Here is a 9,315-nt window from a genome sequence, read left to right on the forward strand (position 1 = left end):
ACTCTTTCCATTGCCCAGACCAATGTTCCCGTCCAGTGAGCCTGGCAATTGACAGCCCTTTGCACTTCTGTTCTGTTTTTGAAAAATGAATTATCTCCTTAAATTCAATGTCTCCATGCAGTGTCTGTTGGCAGCTGCACCTCAGCCGTCTGTATTTCCAAGTCACCATGGTGCTTTTGAGTGTGCACTCTAAGGAGAGAAGTGATAGAAGGAAATGGTTGTCCCATAGGGCTGTTCCATCCGTTCCTGCACCCAATGTCGCAGAGCAAAGCTAATGCTAGGGTTGCCTGCATCTCTGTGTGTTCTAGTGTCTTCATTTAAACAGGGCAGCATAATAAAGTTGTGTGGAGAAAGGCAAATAAAAGATCTGATCTTTAAGAGAGGAACCCAACTCTTGCATTACTCTTGGTTTTGTTTATTGGGTAGGAGAGGTTTTACTCATGCCCTATTTAAATGCACAATGTTTTCTCCATTGAAGATCATTTATACAAAGTTTAATACAGGTTTTAAAATCTCTACTTAGAACTTGAGCTCATCACAACCATCTATAATGGGGTCTGGTGCCCTCTTCTGGCCTACAGACATACATGGAAGGAATGCTGTATACATAATAATAAATATATAAAATATAAATAAATAAAAAGAACTTGAGCTCAGAAGGGTGATGGTGAAGTGTGACATTCACAAGCTCTTTCCTGGCGAAGAGAAATAAGCGCGAATAGACCCACACAGGACTTGTCAAGTAGCACAGAATGCAAATGTCAACTACATTTTACTTGGTTCTAACGTGTTTTGCATATATACCCAAAAGTGGTATTACTGGGTCTTGAGGAAGGTTGTTTCCTAATTTTCTGTGAAACTGCCACACTGACAGACATCCAAGGGGCTGTACCAGTTTGCACTCCCACCAGCAATGCTGGAGTGTTCCCTTTCCCCACAACCTCTCGGGCATTAAGTTGTCATCAGTGTATTTGATCTTGGCCATTCTTAGACAGGGCAGTCTGCGTCAACCAGGAACATATGCACCAGCTCTGCCCAGAGGCCGTCATCCCTTTTCAAATGAAATGCAGAGCACACACGGTAGCACGAATGATAAAAACCCAGAGACAGATACTGGGGCTCAACCTGGAGATCAGAAAAGCAAAGCAGCCATCCTGGGGCTCTTATCTCGACCCTGGACTGAAATGGGTGATCCTGCCTCCACGAATCCTCAGCCTGAGACTGAGCTGGGACCTGTCTCCTCCCATCTTATTTTCCTCTCTAGTGCTGGGATTAAAGGCGAGCATCACCCTCCCTCAGCCTCTATGGCTAACTAGTATGGCTGCTGGGATTAAAGGTGTGTGCTATCGCTGCCTGCCTGTATGGCGGACTAGTGTGGTAAGCTTTATTTATTAAAACACAAATAATATGCCACTATAACACCCTCCTCTTTGGAGACCTTGCTATGAAATTTCAATGTGGTCTCCCATCTGCACAAACAAATGTGTAGGGACTCCCAGGTCACTATCCTGACTACAACCCACGTGAGATACAACAAGCAGGCGTCCTTTGCTCCTTGTGACCGTTCTCAGTGCACCTTTCACGATACATGTCCTTCATAGCCAGGGATGCAGGCATCGCACCGGAAACCACCATCACCTTCCAAGACACAGGTGGGGCTGAAACTGAAAGAAAAATGGTTTACAGAAAATTTTAGATATCAGCTTCAAATCTTTAAAGTATTTATTCATCATCATGTTCTAAACACTGAGCGATTATACTGGGTGGCTGGACAAGCGGCTAGAGCTCAACTCTGTAGAACAAAAGGACTTGAAGCCTGCAGACAACGCTATGGAACACATGGAGGTCTCCTGTATCCAGCGTCAGAAGAGGCGTTTCCTGCAGGATTGCAGCAGGTGAGTGCTAAGTAGGTCTGTCTCACAGAGCATAGCCAGCTACCCAGGAAAACTTCCCAAATCAATCTGGAGAGAGGGGTTGCCATATTTATTAGACAGCGATAGAGCTGACTAGGTGCGGGAAACAGGAAGACAATGTTGCTGGTTAGTACAGTTCCACGGACTGCGTCGATGTGCAGAGGACACGTCACAGAAAAGCTACTTGGCGGAACAGGGAAGCATGCTGGCAGCCACAGGGTAGACCAGCAGAAGTAAACTGATACAGCCCAGATGGAGCTTTTGATTACTCTTTTTTAAAGTCCTGGTGCCACCTGGAGGCTGAAGTGGGTAACTGCAAGCTACTGGAACCTGGCCCAAACCAAGTGGGAAACCAGGTCTGGTTCCTTGCTGGATGTCCACAGCATGAATTACCAGCCCTTCACCACCTCCAGCATCTCTCTCCTTACATAATCAGGCAGACTTCAAGGAAATACAAATACGTGGGAGATGAAAGAAGCAAGCTGTGGCTTCTCAAGTTTGTAAATTCTCGTGCCTCACAGATATGACTAAGGGATTGGAGGGATGGTTATTCTTTTTTGATGGAGGAAATAAAGTGCATTATTCAACAGTGGGGACATTCACACAGTGAATGGTTAAACATCCAAGGATGCACTTCTGTGGGTGCACACAGTCATTGGCCACAGATGTCAGATATACGTATAAAAAGTATGTTTTCCAGAATGGTGCCACATTACCTATCCAAAAGCATGGCACCGCATAAGTTACTAACTGATGGATTAATGTCATGTATCTTTTCTCAGTGCTTGTGTGTTTCCCTCTAGGAACATGTACACACAATCCACCCCCATTCCCTTACATTGAATATGAACTGGATCACATAGCTGAACCCATTGCTGGGAACTCAAATTAGTCTTGAAAATTCCCCAAAGCCCATTTTTAAAACTGGTTCCATCCCAACACGATGCTTTCCTTCTGAAGAGATCCTGCTCAGACACCCCTGGGAAGGTGTGCTTTTCTTTAATGTCCCCACAGGGACAGACAGCATTAACAGAGAGCACTCAGGGACTAAGCAACTGAGCTTAGGAATGCAGGAAGCTGCTGTGTCAGATGTGTAAGCCCGGACTTACCTGAAAGGGGGGCGGTGAGGACAGGTACACGGGGTGCAGTCTCCAGGCAACCCAATCACCTTCCCATAGCGGCCAGGAGCAAAAATCTCACAGGGGTCACCAGCCGTGTGGTTGCGGCAGTTCTGAAGGTCAGCATTTCAGTGGAAGAGAGAAGCAATGGGAAACAGTCAGATATGAAACCTTTTAACCAACTGTGTTTCACATCAGCAAGTAATCTCTAATGATTAAGGAAAATAGGGCACGTTTCTTTATATTTTCTAGAATTCTGGAGGCTTTTCCAGATCTGTGGCCTTTATTGACCATAAGATTACATAAGCCTAGAAACTGCTAATACATTCTCCTGAGGAAAACAGACCCAGGATGCCAATGCAGTCAGGACTGAGATCCTTAGATCTAAAGTAGATGGAGACCAGTGGTGTGCCCATGGGTCTTTAGGGTTTCGTGTGGTTGGTACGAGAAATGACTCATGCATTTGGGTGCTTGCCCCCAGTTGTTGGTGCTGTTTAATGAGAAGTTACTGAACACGGAGCCTTGATGGAGGAAGCAAGTCACTGGGGGTGGCCTTTGAGAGTTTAAAGTCCTGTCCCATTTCTAGTTCACTCTCTGTGTCCTGTGTACAGCTGACATGTGATCCCTCAGCTTCCTGCTCTGGCCACCTGCTGCCTTGACTTCCATATGGCAAACATGTGGACTCCCCCTCTGGAACTGAAAATCAAAATAAACTTCTCCTTTCGTTTCATCGCAGCAGTAGGAAAGGCACTAACCCAGGATTCCATTTTCACACGCAGGGAGCTGCGGTGGCCTGGGAAGCAAAACAAGGAGGAAGGAAACTCGTGGCCACAGAGCGCCACCAGTAGGTTCCTCTAGCAACCAAATGAACATCAGTTAAGATTTTATGCCATTAGTTGAGCCAGCGACCTTCAAATCAGAAGAGCATGTAGAAGCATTTCTAAGCTCAAAGTGCAAGCGATTCTTTTCACAGGTCGATTTAAAATATCTGCTGCTCAGTCCCTCACTATTTGCTTGGCTACTGTGCACAGGGCTCTGCAGCTGATGCAGCCAAAGAGGAACAACAGCAAAGCAGAGACCCCGCGCAGCCGGTCACCCCTGCTCTACCAAGTCCCTTGGTAGCAAGAAATGACACAGCAAGAAATCGCTACTAAATAAATATTTTTGAAAAAACCAATTTTTATAGACCCTTTGCCATTAGAAATCAACAAAGCCCTTTCATTTAAAAGTGTTATTCCTGCTTCATCTGCTAAAGATAGGTTTGATTAGGATCCACTCTATCTCTCAAATAGGTCTCCCTTCAGAACAATCTGCAATCTCTTCAAAAATACGGTGTTTCTCTGTGTAGCCCTGATGATCCTAGAACTCTCTCTCTCTGTAGACCAGCCTGGCCTCAGACTTACAGAGATCTGTCTGCGGAGTGCTGGGATTAAAGGCATAAGCCACAACTCCTAGCTAATTGTCTTTTTTTATTTTTTATTTGTTTATTCTGGTTTTTGAAGGCAGGGTTTCTCTGTATAACAGCCCCATCTGTCCTGAAACTCTTGTAGATTTAAATGTTTTTTAATGCAGATAATTTTCCTGTTCCTGGGCTGAAGAAATGGCTCAGTGGTTAAGAGCATTTCCTGCTCTTCCAAAGGTCCTGAGTTCAATTCCCGGCAACCACAAGGTGGCTCACAGCCATCTGTAATGAGGTCTGGTGCCCTCTTCTGTCCTGCAGACATACACACAGACAGAATATTGTATGCATAATAAATAAATAAATAAATGAATAATTGTTTTTTTTTTGTTTTTTTGTTTTTTTTTTTTTTTTTTTAGAAATTTCCTGTTCTTTCTCCCTTTTTCCCCTACAGGAAATAATTACAATCCATTCTGTAATTTCTCAGATTTTTTTTTAACACTTAAAAGATTACAAAGTTACCACCACAGTCTAGCTGTAGAGCGTTTCCTCAAGTCTTTAATATTGCCTTCTTGGAGCTGGGATTTTGGGAATGCCTCCCCCAGAGAACCAACTCTGCCAGAACACTGACTGACAAACCTTGGTAAAAGTGCATCCAGAGGAGAGTCTGTGGAGTTCTGGTCTTTGTTAATAAATCACCTCTCAGCTTCCACACCTCTGCAGGGGGCAGGGGATTAGAGGCCATGGATGAGAACTGGAAAAAGTACAAGATTATAATCTTACTGCAGTTTGCCTGGTAGTTGTAAGTCAGTGGTGTGCTCAGTGATGGAAGTGTGGGTAGGACAGAGCCTAAGCCCAGGAAGGACTTTACAGTTGGTTATTTGACTGTCTATGACGTATATATTACTCTGTTTATAGTGATGGGAAGGTGCAAGTAAAGTCTAACTTCCGGCTTCCAGCCTGGCGCGCGTGACAGCGTGGCAGCGCAGGCCTAAATCCTCGCGAATCTGACCGTTATTGCCCACAGGGGACGGCAAGAGACAGTTTTGGATGCTAGCACTTGCCTCTGGAGCTGGTTTTGAAATGCAGGGCAGGCCAAGGCTTCAACTTGCTGGGGCTAGCATCCCTTTTGTACCAAGGAACAGATTAGGTTTTTTATCTCACTCTTCCTCTTAGATTGTTTTATAGATCATTAATTTCTTTTGCATTTTTCTGTTTGGTTTGGTACTGGTAAGAATAAAGGTTTCTCTTTGGTAATTTAAATTACCAATAATCAGTTTACCTTGTCACTGCCACCTGAACGTTCCTTGCTCTGCCGTCTCCGCATTTTCTTCTGTGAACACCAGAGCAGGTTTAAGTCACTATGAAAGTGACGCCATCAAGAAAAAGTGTAGCTGAGATATTGGAGGGTTTGGGAATAGGAAGACCAAAGGTAGAGGGCGAAAGGTGAAGAGCAAGTAAGAAAATGATTAGTAATGTCCTGGCAGAAGGAGAAGCTGAAGTAAATAACGAACTGGCAAATCGGATGTCTTTGTTTTATGTTGAGGCCACCCCGATGCTGAAAACCTTGAGTAATGCAAAAATAAATTTGTATCAGAGAATAAAAACTTATCAATAGAAAACACCACGGATTGTTTAAGCCCCATGTCAAGTATATGCAGAGTCATGCTGGAGACACCAGAATACAGAAACAGATTTACCAATGAAGCAACAGTATCGTTCTGCTTGAGTGTAATAATACTCTATGACCATGTCCAACCAGGGGGAGCATTTGCCAAAACTTCCAAAATTGTTAGGAAAGGTTGTTTCAAAGTTCCTAAGGACCAATCTTCTAATCGTGTAGAAGGCCTTCTCAGGGCTCCCAGGTACCCAACTAAACATTTGAATGATGAGACTACCTCCATGGAAATAGGTCTGTGCTGCCCTAAGAGCCATGCAGCAAGCCCTGTGCAGACGGGGCAGTGATCTTCAGTGACAGAGAGTGCAGCCTACTGATTGCCTGTGCAGATGGGGCAGTGATCTTCAGTGACAGAGAGTGCAGCCTACTGATTGCCGTTACATCTCCCCATGCCTAGAGCTCTCCCTTTCCTCTGCTTCTTTTCCCACTTTTCAATCATGTTCTTGTTCTTAAGACTTGTCTGTGCCAAAATCAGTAAAGTTGTAAATTTGAAAGGAATTTTATCCTTTCAAATCAGGCCCTCTAAGGCAGCTAACTATGCATTGCATTGAGGTGTCCACTGAGAAAAGTTCTGTGGCTTGAACTAAATATTCTTAAATATGAATTTTTAAACTAGTATTGAATATTGCTTCTTCTGCAAGGCAAAACTGCCTATTGTGCTGTTTAAAACCCTCATGAATTTATTTTCTACTGCTGCTATTTCATGCCCACCAAATTGAATTGTTTTAATTAATTGTGTTGTACAAGTGGTACCCAACACAAACTTTTTTAAATTACTAAGATTTTTTTAAAGGTTTAAGTTGACATTTTGATTTTTTATTTTTTGGTAATGATGTATGGTGTGTGTGTAACCTTCATTTAACTAATGTTAAAAAAACCTGATATGTGCATAGAATATTATGTATGAATGTTCATGTTTAAGTATGGCTGCTGATAAAATAGAAATTGGCTTTCTGTTTTGTAAAAAGAAAAAGAAAAGGAGAGCAGAACTAGGAGCCATAAGGGAGAGTTTTTACAAGACACTGTCCTGGAGTTCCCATCTGTCTTTTTAATGATGATTAATTCAACTTTGTGTCAAAATGACACAATTCCTTCCCAAAAATAAGATTTGAAAACTCCAGGTTATATTGAATGTGAAGTTCAATCACCAAGTTTATATTATCTTCAGAATTGCCTCTGCCCTCTTATAACTGAATACTACAAATGATTACATAACAGCAATAATTAATAATACTTATTTTGCCTTCTATACCTGCCTGACTAACTTTTCACTGGGAAGTCCACAGTCCCTTAATATGCCACTCACGTTCAAGTCTCAACAAACCCAATTACAGTCAGAAAGGAATTAGGTCTCCATTCCTCTAAGAGCATTCTGAATTAAAATTCCAGCATCCACGGACTACGGGATCCAGTAAACCAGTGCCCTTTCCTCCTCCTCCTCAAGTACACAAGTCTTCGTTTTCCTGTGGTCTCAGTCAAGGTCGCTGTCTTAGCTGGGGTTGCTACAGTCGTGATGAGACACCGTAACCAAAGCAACTTGGGAAGGAAAGGGTTAATTCGTCTTGTGCTTCCACATCATAGTTCATCCTCAACAGAATTCAGGACAGGAACTCAGACAGGGCAGAAACCCGGGGCTGGGAGCTGATACCAAGGCCAAAAAGGAGCGCTACTTACGGGTGGCCGTATAATCATAAGGGAATCATAAGGGAACTTGGCTCTCTGCTAGAAATGTCCTACAGTTGTGCATATGAAAGCTGTCGGGGACCTCAGTGTCAGCTCAAGACCCCCCAAGACCAAGTTCCCAACACAAAGGAGATTTGCTCTAAAGGGTCAAATGACAGGGACCCAGAGACAAAGATAGGAGACAGAGGACTAGGGAGAAGAGGAAGGAAAAAGGGAGAGGGAGAAGGGACAAAAGGCTGCCTCTGGATGGAGAGGCATAGGTAAATGTCAGTTTATAAAGGTAAAAAGGGAAACCCTGTATTAGGATGAGGTGTGTAGTTTTAATTGGGCATGTTAATTAGGAGAGCCAAAAGGGACATTTGTTTGCTGGAATTCAGTACTTTGATAGTTGGTCTTTGGTGTTCAGCCTCAGAAGGAGGAAGCAGCCAAATAAAGGAATGGACCTTGGTGTCTGCCTTTAGGAATGTAATCCTAACAGTTTAGTAACGGAGAGGGAATGGGGGGAAGGGCAGGGCCTACAGAGACATGATTGCCATGCTCAAGCTGGCTAGGGTCTCTTCAAAATCTCTACAGACTTGTGGTCGATTAACGTAGTAAAGTTACTGAGAGGGTTTCAATAGCTAACATACTGTAATCTACCAAACAAAAAGCTAGCTCAGTTCCCTTCCTTTTGAAAACAGTCCTTTCTAAGGACCTCACGGTTCTCAAGAATTTATTCCAGGCAGCTTACTCTCTCTGAAATTCATCTAAGCAGAGTCTAGCAGGACTCCTTCAGTCATATTTCTTAATATAACAAAAGCCTGTGGCAAAGAACTGGATACTGCCTTGGAAAATTTGCTGACTGCAGACCTGGAAGGACCCTGGATCCCGACGGGAGTTAGGCTGGCAGCTTCAGCAGGACAGAACAATCCTTTGACATCCTGTTCAGCCGTGTGAGTTTAAGAGTCTGTGCCATGTTTTGATCCCACAGAACTGTGCATTTAATAAATTACTATGGAGCAATTTTCAATCTTGGTAGAGAAATATTCTCAGCAGCGGGTTGGAAAGCAAACACTCAGAAGGCATTTTTTTGTTCAAAACTATTTACAGTATGTTTTAAAATTTCATCCTTAAAGATTTAGTCCTTGTTTTTATAGTGTGGTAGTTGTAAATTTAAATGCTTTGAAAGAGGAAACATGAAGCTATTGGTGGGAAATTTTTCTATAACAGGCCAGACAGTTATTATCTAAAGCTTGCATGCTCATTTATATGCTGTTATTTTCTCCATTCTGTTTTTAACCCTTTCTTATTTCCTCCCCCATTTGTGTGTGTGTGAGAGAGAGGGGGGGGGGACTGTGTCTCTGTACAAGTGCCCTCAGGGGTCAGAAGAGGGCACCCGATCTCTGAAACCTTCCCAAATCTACTTTCACATCTCTGTATACATAGGAATCATCATTCCCATGTCTATAAACCTTAGTATTTTGCTCAACCATTGTAATTCTAAGTTCATTCTATCTGGGTTGAAATGGCTTTAGTACATACATG

At 43.2% G+C, this 9,315-nt stretch overlaps 1 long non-coding RNA gene across 1 annotated transcript; it reads right to left on the minus strand.

The window, feature by feature from the left end:
• Nucleotides 1–399: 399 nt before the first annotated feature.
• On the minus strand, nucleotides 400–3,066 carry LOC119804079. Its single transcript, XR_005283785.1, has 2 exons — nucleotides 3,023–3,066; nucleotides 400–1,664 (listed from the first exon to the last, which is right to left on the minus strand). It is a non-coding gene; the product is annotated as an uncharacterized LOC119804079 (long non-coding RNA).
• Between the last annotated feature and the right edge of the window lie 6,249 nt (nucleotides 3,067–9,315).

This window comes from Arvicola amphibius, chromosome 18 (genome assembly GCF_903992535.2).
Source record: "Arvicola amphibius chromosome 18, mArvAmp1.2, whole genome shotgun sequence".
NCBI classification, from domain to species: domain Eukaryota; kingdom Metazoa; phylum Chordata; class Mammalia; order Rodentia; family Cricetidae; genus Arvicola; species Arvicola amphibius.